The sequence below is a fragment of the Eurypyga helias genome, unplaced genomic scaffold (assembly GCF_000690775.1).
Source record: "Eurypyga helias isolate BGI_N326 unplaced genomic scaffold, ASM69077v1 scaffold2904, whole genome shotgun sequence".
In the NCBI taxonomy this organism is placed as follows: Eukaryota; Metazoa; Chordata; class Aves; order Eurypygiformes; family Eurypygidae; genus Eurypyga; species Eurypyga helias.
Window position 1 is genome coordinate 16,707 of NW_010245463.1, and position 9,881 is coordinate 26,587.

A 9,881-nucleotide genomic window follows, 5' to 3' on the forward strand; every position below is an offset into this window, starting at 1 on the left:
GGGATGCTGAGGAGAGAAGAAGAAAAAAAAAAAAAGACTTTTTGCAAAGCAGAAGGTGGAGGTTTGAAATAAAATTTTAACTCTCTATAAACTGAGGAACTGCTTTCCCTTGTGCTTCAGTCCGGAGCGAGAGGCTTAACCTGTCAGGGTTGCTGTATTTGTGTGGCAAAAAGCTGTGACCATTCACCCAGCCCTCGGCGGGGGAAGCAGACAAGAAAAAAAAAAATGGTACCAGCACTATGGAGCAATTAAGAAGCCCTAGAACTACCCTGGTAGGAACCTCACAGAAGTTCTGCGCTGACCGTGGCGTGGAAGGGGTCTTGGCATCTGCGCCGAACGCTTGAGAGCGGCAGCTTTTGGTACCGTTCTGTCTGCAAAACGCCTGGGGAGCTGGAGGGTGTTCTCTGAGCCCCGTGCAGTCAGATTGCTCCAGGGGTCACGGGAGAGCTGCTCACTGAGCCACTGGGTAAAATGTTCCTTTGGGTTTTCTTTCCAGTGCGTGTTATTGTGCTTTTGTTTTCATCCCTGAGGCAGCCTGTTCTCACCCTGCCGCCCAGCGTGTCGAGTGCTGATGGGGCGCAGGTAAGAGGTCACCATAACGGATCCTCTTTGGTTGTTGTTTCCCTCTCTGTGTCCATCTGCTCAGGCTTGTTTGGAGAAATCCAAGCAGAGACTGTGCTGTCTGGAAAATCCCCGGGCCCTTATCGGCGCTAGTCCAAATAAATAAGGGTAGAAAGCAGCTCCTACTCGTTCCTGTATAAAAACTTATTCATCTGCTCTGATTTAGGCTGTGTAGAAAGCCCCTCAAGAGTACTGACCCTTTGCACAATGCGTAAACCAAACAAAGGCCTGGACCTTGGATGAACTCCCTGGGATCTGACACATGGGAGACCTAATCCTCAAGCAAACCCAGTCATTTGGGAAAGCTGTGAAGTGAGAAATGGGAAAAGCTGCCCTGAGTTATATACCTCAACTTGAAATAACAGAAGGAGCCATGGGGTAACACGCTCCAAGCACTCAGTTCCCTGTCTGCCAGAGCTGTTTCCAGCAGGCACAGAGGATGCTCTGCCTCAGACCAGGCGTGCTGACATGAGGAGTAAAACCGTGGCTCCAAGAGACTGGGTAGGACTGGTGCTGGTGTATCGTCCCTCCAGCACTCCTCGTCTGCTGGCAATACAGCCAACGCCTGGTCAACGTGTATTAAGGTTCGGGATGTGCTGAGGGAGCGACCGGACTCAGAGGGATGCTGTGGGAGTTTCCTCGACACCCAGAAATCATCCTGAGGCCATGGGATGAGCAGATGCACAGGAGTGCTTCCCATCCCACTGCTGCTGACTGCACCTGCGGGTCTCTGCTGTGGGAAAAGCATCTGTTTTCCAGTATTCCTCTATAGTTTTTCATCTTTTACCCTTAACAACAATCAAACGTCGTTAAATACTAGTATAGGAAAGCTTTGGCTGTTAACCTGCGCTCCACAAACCACACCTTCTGCCACCAGTTATGTGGCAGCTCCTACTTTCTCTGATGATAAATGCTCATCTTTTTGAATAAGGTGAGCATTTAGGGGGAGTCCCACAGGGACTAGCCAGCTCTGTCATCGCAGGTGGGAGCAGGAAAAACTGTATAGATGCAGGAAAAAAACCCAACCACTTTTACTGTATTTCAGTAGTTTAAAACACAAACCTTGGTTAGGATGAAACATCTGGCAGAAATTTACAGTAGAGATGCCTAATGGCATGCAGACTGTCTTCGTGGTGGGGGGTGAGACGGTGTTGGGGTGGATGGGTGTCAGAAGCATCTGTTATTTGAGATCATGTTCATATGGACAAGAAGCCACTGGAGAAGCACCCAGCTCTGTTCCTGTTTTCTACTCAGAAAAACCCCCAAAGGCTGAATTTTGGGCGCTTGCTCTGGCCTAAGGTGTAGGACAGTGTTAACCATTCAACAGTCAGTTCCTCTCGGGGAGTCTGTAGCAGTTAATTAGCTCTGTTAGCTGTTACGGTGAGGAAAGGGGTGATGGACAGCCCCAGCTCCCTGGGTCATCCAAAGGGATGCTCACTGCAGCCCCAGTGACCTGCAGATGGTCACGCAGCTCCATGCAGTGTAGGTCCCACATCCTCGCTGCTGAGCACAGCACCTTCCCCCTCTATGAGACAAGGATAATGCCCGTGCTTTCCTTCTGCCGCCACGTCTGACTGACTGCAAGCTCCTGAGACACCAGCGAGTGTCTCTTCCTCTGGAGGTGCCCTGTGCCTGGTGTGACAGCACCGTGATTTCTCCTCTGGCACTTAAGCAATACCATCATGTGAGTAATCCCTGTGTAAACGATGCCAATACACACGCGGGGCTTCAAATCTGCACTGTACAAAGCAGGATTTTATAAAAGGAAAAGTAAAAAAAGAACAGGGAAGATGATGCTGTTGTATGAAAAGTGTGAGACTGCTTTGTGTGCCGGCACCAGGCTGGCTCGGTCCCTCGGGGAGGCTGTGCGTGGACCAGAGCCACGTCATCAGGACATATTGTATTGTCTAGACCGCAATAAATGTCAGGCGCTTGGAGTACAAACACAGAGCCGTGGCCTTGCTGGTGTACTCCTTGATCTCTCCCTCTCTCATCTGCAGGAACAGTTCCTTCACGTCAAGGTTAAAGGCAGTGTGAGAAAGGGACTGGTATTCGCATGCGGTACAGGCTCTGAGCAAAAGAGCTCGTATTTGAGCTCCCAGCTCTGAAGTTAACCTCCAAGAGCACAAAAAAAAAAAAAAATGAAAACAAGATTAAAGCCAAATAGAGCAGGCGTTCCTGTGCAGCCGCTGCGTTTGCAGTGGGTGATACCTGCCTCATTAAAGACGTTTGGTTGGAGCGGAGTAGCCTCTCCATGCGGAGCTGCTTCTTGCTAGTGAAGGAGCTAATGAAAGAATATCGTTGTGAAAGGCCCTGATCTTCGTGACACCGTGGGGCTGAACTGGGATCATGTACTGGGGCTTCCTAGGCTCTGATACCCCAGCTTACGTCCAGCGGCGTGAGCCACGGGGACACACAGCTCATCGCTGGGCAACCTGGACGAGCTTCGTCCCTGGGAGAGGCACCCTTGTGCACCCGTGGGTGCTTTCAGCTTTCTGGGTGCTTGTATTTTGTGGGCAGAGGATTCCAGTCATCAGATTTTTCTGGGAGAGTCTTGAGGTGTTCCTGATGGTCCTCCAAATGGATGCTCGCTGCAGCCCGGACCCCTCCATGTGGTGGGGGGCCAGGGAGCATGGGGTGCTCAGGGACGGATGAGGATGGCTGTTTCCAAGCTGGAACTCAACAGTTTGTAATTCACATGAGTTTGAGCAGGAACATTTTGGTTTAATCTAGTCCTCTGCCCACACTATTCTTCTGCAGACTAGTGGGTGGTCACATGCTAAACCAATAACAAGTAAATTAAAACCAAAAAGAAGGGCTGACAACCACGGTGGTGCCTGGGACCTGCTTCCCTGTGCAGCAGAACTTTCCCTGCCTTATTATGGCTGGGCTGACTGACCCAGGCCTTGGAGAACATTTGCTCTCCTCGTAAAAGATTCAGCACATGCCCTCTCGCTCTTCATTTTAAGGCTAAACAATGCAGATGTTGAACTGTTTCTGCCCATGTTGTGTCTTCAAGCCTGCTCAGCACTTCTGTAGCTCTCTGCTGTGCTCTCTCCCCTTGCTGTGCTCCCAAAACTAGCTGCAGCCTCCAAATGAAGATTTTCCAGGGCTTACACGGAGCAGCAGCACACCTTCAAGGAGGGTATTCTCCTTATTTAGCCATCTCAGCAGGATGTTTGTGTTCTTTTTTTAAGCACTTTTTTACGACATCACGACTCACGTCCCACTGGTAACCTCTGATAACCACCCACGGGGGTTTTCTGTTGCCTGCCAGCGCAGTCACTCATTCCTGCCCAAGTGTCCCTGCTGCTGCCCCTTTCTCTAGTTTCTCAGGATTTTGCTGAATTTTATCCCTGCCAGCCTTCTCCCTACAGCCATTCCCAGCTCTGGCAAGCTTAGCCTGCGCTGGGGAGCTGTGACAGCACTGGCCCGAACCAGGCCCAGGACAGACCCTTGCTAAATGTGTAGTCCCATTTTGCCAGGTAGCCGCTGGTAGCTGCCTGCAGATGTATTTGCACCCGATCCTGCTGCAGCTTCATCCAGACCTCATTTGCAGACTTTGGTTTCGAGAGCAGCAGCAAGAGCCTTCCCAGTGTGAGGTTACCTGATGCCTGCTGCTCTTCCCTTGTTCCCAAATACTGTCATTCTGCTAAGGAGGGGACTAAAACTGATTTATGTGATATCTTCCTGATAAACCCATAGAAACATAGAATCACCTAACGGTTTAGATTGGAAAGGACTTTAAAGATCATCCAGTTCCACTCAGCTTCCACTAGACCAGGTTGCTCCAAGCCTCATCCAGCCTCCGCTTGAACACTTCCAGGGATGGAGCATCCACAGCTTCTCTGGGCAACCTGTCCCAGTGCCTCACCATCATCTGTGCTCGTTTGAGTGAGTGATTTTTGTTGGAGTATCCCATGCAGGAATGAGGGGTGAAGTGTCCTGGTGGATTTGAATAAGTAATTAAAAAAAAAAAAGCGAAGCAGCCAGAAACTTGGCAAATAAGTCCAGTCCATCTTGTGTTTGGATGGGAAGCTTTGAAATTTAAGAGGGAAATTTGTCACTGAGAAAGAATGAAGACTATTAATAGAACATGGTCCCTGCTCATTGCCAAGCTCCAAGCAGACAATTAACATTAAGAACACATCACACCAACGTGGGTAACCACTGGCCTGTGGTCTTGAATCCCCCAGCTTCCATCTTAGAGTTCTCTCTGCGAGACGATAAGGCAAAGGCTTATCTCAGAAAATCAAGGCACGCTTTAATACTAAGCACCGGCAGAGGCTGTTGCAGGTGGAGTAGGCTGCTAGATCCCTGCTAGATCCCTGCCAGATCCCTGCAGTGGCTGGGGTTTTAGCCTACCCAGGTTGCATTACAATACGGGCTGTTTTTTCTGCGTTACTGCCTCTGTGTCACGTTCTCAGCGCCCTCATCCCTGTGTTGTCTGCAGGCTTGATCAGGGACAAGCCTTCTGCTTTTCTCCTGCTCGTCGATACAAGTTTAAAGCAGCACTGGCGGGAAGGGACCTGCTGCTCACAAGTTTCTACAATAAAAGCATTTGTTCGATTATCTGACCATTCCAAACCTAATTTCAGTGCTGTGTCACACATTGTAGAGGGCATGTAGCAATAAGACAAGGCGTAATGGCTTTCAGCTGAAAGAGGAGAGGTTTAGATTCGAGATAAGGAAGAAATTCTTCCCAGAGAGGGTGGGGAGCACTGGGACAGGTTGCCCAGAGAAGCTGTGGATGCCCCATCCCTGGGAGTGTCCAGGGCCAGGCTGGATGAGGCTTGGAGCAACCTGGTCTAGTGGAAGGTGTCCCTGCCCATGGCAGGGGGGTTGGAACTAGATGATCTTTAAGGTCCCTTCCAACCCAAACCAGTCTGTGATTCTGTGATTGCAGCGTGCTGTCATCCTGCCTTAAGCTCTCGCTCATCAGTGGCATTTGGGCTGGTCTGGCCCAGAGGTGGGTCCCCTTTCTGAGGGGAACCTGCCGAGGGAACAGCGGGTTCCGCTTGTGCCTTGACGACTCCTGCGGGCAGAGTGCCGCTCCGCAGACACGCGTTGGGAAACTTCTTGGAGGCTCTGATGCCCTGTTCCTCCTCCACTCCTCTTTGCATCCCCTGGCAGAGGGTGAATGGAGAATGGGGAGCACCACTCTGCCCATGGAGTAACACAAGTGAAGGTTTGGAAGGGACTAGGATTTTTCTAGCACAAACTTATAAAAACGTGTTTTGAGTAAGTCTGACACAGTTCCATGGCTGGAAAAAAAGAAATACGGAGGGCTAACAAGCAGTTGGCAGGAATTGTTTTAAAATCTGCATTCCTTAGGGAGCCCATCATGTAATGGGCATGATTAAACAGTTAAGTCATATGTAAAAGCACTGGGAACAGTGATCTTTCCTGTTATGTCCAATTACATCATTGCCCCCAGTGAGATTCAGTGCAATTCCCAATATTTTCCTTTAGGAAATATAAATCATGAATGGATGTGATGTACATTTTACTGTGTAGGAAGCAGCAATAGCAAATTTTTGTACAGAGTTTTGAGAATTTGGAGTAGACGTCCTGCTGTTCACTTGTATTTATTCTATCTCCAAGACAACTGGACTTCCCCAGGATGTTTTTCTTTCCCGTGACTCTTCCTGTGCCTTATTCATTATATTCTTTAAGCCTCACTTAAATGAAAATTTCATTCATTATAACTTCATCACCTTTAATTTGTAAAAGGTCTGTCTAATTACACCCATAAATACCTCAGAAGAGGAATTGTAATCAGACATCATTCAGTGTCCACATGTATTGAAAGCCGCTCTCCGAAACAATGACTCATCCCGTTGCACTTGCCAAAACACATGCCTTGCATTTTTAATACCTGAAGTATTTTTTGCTTATAAAATCTTAGCTTATAAAACTTCATCAGATAACATTCATGTTTAACAACTGTGTTTAGATCACATAAATCAGCACATGCTCTGCCTTGATTTGGGAACAAGTGGTCCGCAGGGCTTCCAGCTCCTCTTTATCTCACTATTTCCATTTCTGCATGGGAATAAAAGCCGTCCTCAGTGATGCCGACCCCATGATCCAGTTTTACAGATCTCCTTATTACTGTTTTAACTGCAGGGCAGATAAAGGACATCTGAGGGAAGTTTTGGATGTGTTTCCCATGCCCGGGTGCCTTCCAGGGGACTGCTTTAAGGATGAATTCAAGGCAGGTTGTGGTCTGGGTGCAGCAAGGACAGTGCAGTTCTGCTGAGAAAATCCCAAAATACCACGAGAACGTGCCCGGTGTTGTATTTCCCACCTTCAGATCCAGCAATGCTGGGTTTTCTCAGCAGGTGAGGGGAACACGTTTCTGTATGTTTTCCATTCCACCCAGCACACTTTCCTTCCAGATTCATGGAAGGCATGGGGTGAAGGAATATTCCATGCTTGTTCATTAGTTTAGGAACTTAATCTGTTGATGGTGCCTGATGACATTTCATTAGGCAATGAACTGCTGGACCTCGTTTTGCTGAGCCAAATAGAGGAAATAACAATCAGTACATTAGACTGATTCTTATCCTATTGCCTGATACTCTCCCTGACTCAAAATCCTGTTCTGTTAAATCAAATTTATTCCAAATATCGTTAAAATTATTTGCCTTATACAAAGTTTAACCCAGCATAAGGCTAAAGGTTTTGGAACAAACCTTTTTCTGAAGCATAGGAAAAATGTGGACCAATGAAAACCAACGGACTGTTATTTCTGCGCAAGGGGGGTGTGTAAATCACAGCAGTGGGGCAGGACAACAAGGGGGGGTTTATGGTTTCTTGGGGCTGTATAGAAAGGTCTGCTTTTTGACCAGATTTTTCTGGCCCCAGCTGGCTTGTGTCACCTCCAGTGATTTGCAAGGACTATTTATTTCTACGACTTGTAAACCATTTTTCCCCACGCAAATCCTCCCTCAAAATGACCTTTTCCCAGCTATATACAGATTACTCACCCCAGCATCCTCTCAGGCTGGGGATGGGCTGTGACTGTACCCTCTGTTATGGTTTTCTGGTGTCCCAGTTCTCCTGTGTGTAGGTTTCCTCCTCTGGGGAGTCCTTCTAATACAAATATATTATCTTGAGCAGTGATGTTATTAATGTTAAAAAATATCTGAATGAGCAGCAAAATCCACAGTGACCTGATGGTGGCTACTGTGCTTCCTAGATATCATGACATTTTTCCATATATTTCTCTTCCCCTGAGTGCTTGGCAATTTCCCATTCCCCACTGAGAGCATTTTGCTTCAACAGGGCCAGGTGCTGGGTCCTGCCCTTGGGTCACAACAAACCCCTGCAACGCTCCAGGCTTGGGGACGAGGGGCTGGAAAGCTGCCCAGTGGAAAAGGACCTGGGAGGGGTTGGTCGACAGCAGCTGAACATGAGCTGGTGTGTGCCCAGGTGGCCAAAAAGGCCAGTGGCAACCTGGCTAGCATCAGGGACAGTGTGGCCAACAGGACCAGGGCAGGGATTTCTCCCCTGTATTGTGCACTGATGAAGCTGCACCTCGAATCCTGGGGTCAGTTTTGGGCTCCTCACTGCAAGAAAGACCCTGACGGGCTGGAGTGTGTTCGGAGGGAGTAACAGATCTGGGGGACTGTCTGGAGCACAATTCCTGTGAGGAGCAGCTGAGGGAGCTGGGGGGTTCAGCCTGGAGAAGAAGAGGCTCAGGGAGACCTTACCGTTCTCTCCAGCTCCCTGAAAGGAGGGTGCGGGGAGGTGCTGGTCTGTTCTCCCGGGTAACTGGTGGTGGGACAAGAGGAAACAGCCTCAAGCTGCACCAAAGGAGGTTTAGACTGGATATTATGGAAAATGTCTTCCCAGAAATGGCTGTCAGGGTTGGAAGGGGCTGCCCAGGGAGGGGGGAGTCTCCATCCCGGGAGGGGTTTCAGAGCCGTGTGGACGAGGTGCTCAGGGACATGGTTAGTGCTGGGCTGGGCAGTGCTGGGGTAACAGTTGGACTTGATGGTCTTAAAGGCTTTTTCCAACCTAAAGATTCTATGGTTCTCTTCTATGTTCCTGTGACAATGGATTGCTGTCAGCATAGCAAGAGCCGGACTCAATTAAAACTGGCTATTTGAACTTCAGTCTTCAAAACCTGTCACCAGTTGTAGTATTCCTCCTCATCCCTCTTACTGACCCGGGGGGAGGTATTGGTGATGGTAAGCATCGTGTCTGTTTCAACAAATCCTAGCGGAAATCTGGAAAGCCCTGAGGACAGGTTCAGCGAGCTGGCACAAGCCATCCAGGCTGGCACCCCGGGGTTGTCAGGGTCTGGTGCATCTTATTTTCCCCGTTACACCTCTATATTCTGGAACAACGCCTTTGGAAAAGGACCTGTTAAAGGAATACCCCATTCTGCTCCATGCTCTGCTTGGCACTCTCCCACAAACTTGGTCTAAATTGGGAGTTTCGCTGAAGAAATCCCCCCACTGCGGTTACCTGGGCCAAAGACTTGCTCCATACTCCTTCCCAGGGAGACCAGCTGGATTATCCCAGCAGCCCCAGTCCCAGCTATCAAGCTGTGCCCCTCCCTCCCATTAAATTAGCATACGTAACTCAACAAGCGGCACACATTAACATTCCCGATGAATTCCCGGGCTTGCAGGTTTTGACTCAACACAGCATCACGGCTCTGCAACCGCTTTCTCACGAGGTGCCTGGGAGCAGTCGGTATTTACAGACCTGCAGGGCAAATAAGCAGGGATGGATGCGTTTGTGTCAGCCCTGCCCCACTGAAGACAGGCAGCAAATGATAGTGAAACACCAGTGAAGCAATCTGAAGATAAGGTGTCTGGTGATAAATTAATTGCAATTTGAAGTTAGTTGGTTTTCCTTTACGAATCCCAAAGAAAGCAAGAGGCACTATATAAAGCAGATGGTATCTTGTCAGTCAGGGAAACAGGATGAACAGAGCTTGCAGGGATCTGAACCCGTGTGAAGGAAAACCTCTGCTACAGAGAGGTGAATGATGGATACTGAGGTAATCATTAAAAACTGGTGATCTTTTTATTGCCTGTTATGTCTGTATCTGTCTCCAGGGATCTGTGTTTTTCCCCGAGTAGTTTTGCGGACACCATGCTGAGTTTTGTTTCTTTGGTGGCGGACAAGAATTTTCCAGTGGATAAATGCACTTTTACACTCCAAATTTATCACCTCGTCTGCAAAGGGCTCAGACGCTGTAGGATCCTGGAGCCAGCCCGCTTTGCTTTATCTAAAATATG